Source organism: Pundamilia nyererei, unplaced genomic scaffold (genome assembly GCF_000239375.1).
Source record: "Pundamilia nyererei isolate P.nyererei 1_Seehausen unplaced genomic scaffold, PunNye1.0 scaffold00231, whole genome shotgun sequence".
NCBI lineage: Eukaryota > Metazoa > Chordata > Actinopteri > Cichliformes > Cichlidae > Pundamilia > Pundamilia nyererei.
Genome location: NW_005187632.1, coordinates 39608 through 41626, shown reverse-complemented (window position 1 = coordinate 41626; position 2019 = coordinate 39608).

Here is a 2019-nt window from a genome sequence, read left to right as displayed (position 1 = left end):
AAGAATGGAATAAACACTATACATCACTAGCAGGGCCAGGGCCTGGTGTATTTTTCATTCATTTCCAAAGAACACAAAATTGTTCAAAAACCAAAACAGTGTTTTGACAATCAGGAGAAAATAACGACTCACTTTATCAAGTCCAAGTCTCAGTGAGATGCCATGTATTTGTATAATTCAAAGACAAGACACAGACAAAACCAGCGGGTGCACATTTTGCTGTAACCACTGCAGCTCCATATTTTGAAACTTCAAGATTAGCATACATGCTGCCATGATGGTGGCTTATTTTTGGAGTCAGAAGTAATCTTATTTGGATTAGAGGATGGATTAGAAAGCTACCAGCTAACATTAGCAATGCTGGGTTAGCATGCTGCACCCATAAACTCCATGAGTTCATCAGGCACAAGTAACAGACTTAGCCCATAGTAGATCATACTACAGTTTCACTCAAAAAAGATGAAATTGTTTGTGACAGTTTTACAGTGGCTTAATTTTTGCTCACTTTCTAATCACCCAGAGTACCCTCTTTTTCAATCCCACTGTCACACTGTCAGTCATTAGGCTTGATCTACAGATGTTTTAGCCTTGAAGGGGTGGATTGTAAAAAATCAAAAAGGAGATAAAATCCACATTCCCGGAGGTGAGCTACTAGACATTTTAATTATGTTTGCTTAATATACTTCAGTTAAAAAAAAAAAAAAAGAAAAGACAATAAGTGTGTGACAAATACAGAGTTTAGTAAACATACAGCACAAATTGGAAACTTTGCATCTTATAAAGAATGACCTTTTTTGGCCATGTTTCTTTCACTCTTAGTCTGGGCTCTTGTTGTCATTGACCAACTTCCCGTTTCTGTTTTCCTGCACATTTTGCTCTGCGGAAATGCTGATGTGTGAAAGAAGTGGACTTACATAAAACTGCTACACTTACATTTGAATTAGGTGGCTTTGTAGCTATGTGTTATTAGCTGTGGTAGTATACAGTAGAAATACATTTTCATTTACATTTTCCCTGATAACAACTAATGTTAATTCTGATCATATGTTATTTGCATATCAAAATATTGACGTATGACAGTAAGTATGACGACAACAACAACCCAACAAACCTCATAGCTCAGAATATGCAAAATAATTATTACGGATTTGAGAGTAGTTTTTTTTTTAGTTTTAGTGTATTTCTGTCTGTAGTAATATGGCCAATATAATGCTATTTTGATGATTCGTATTATATCAGATCTTACTGAAACACTTTGAATAGAAACCTCAAAAATAAGCAGTCTCAGATGAGTCATCATCTGAGTAATGTGCTAGCCTTTCTTAGAACTCTGAAAAATGTTCACTGTTAAACTGGTTTCTCTTTTTGGTGTTTAAGAGGGAGTGTCAAACTAAATGTGACCGGCTGATGTCAGATAAGGAAAACAGTTTGCAGAAAAAGAAAGGAGCCGTGGAAGACACACTTGCTGCTGTAATAAGCATGTAAGCAAAGCAAGAGTTTATCGTGGAACTTATTAGCTGGCTGAAGGTTTCAGAGGGACTTCAGAAATTCTATTGAACAGAGAACATTTGGTAAGGGCTATATGATATGTCATGTGTAATATGTAAGTGAAGCTGCGACTATGTGTGGATGTCTGTGGAAACAAGTCACTGGTGCTTGTTGTAGTATTGTATAACAGCAAAATTAAAAAGCAATGACTGTGTATTTATAATTAGACAACAGAATTTGAACTTTCTTTGTGGATTGTTAACAGTATTTTCAGTGTAATTATTCAGTGTTTTATAGTCCTGTCATTATTATTCTGTGAACTACCATCATGTGTGTTCATTCACAGGGAGAAGACCATGTGTAGGAGCTTTCTCCTCATAATTCTGACTTCATGTTTCTGCGGTTAGTTGAACCTCCATGAGGACGCTGATTTAGTACCTTTGTGAATTTATATTTTACATAAACATTTAGTAATGGTTAGAACGGTTGTTTTTAATAGTTTAGCCATCATCATTCCCAGAGGAAAAATTG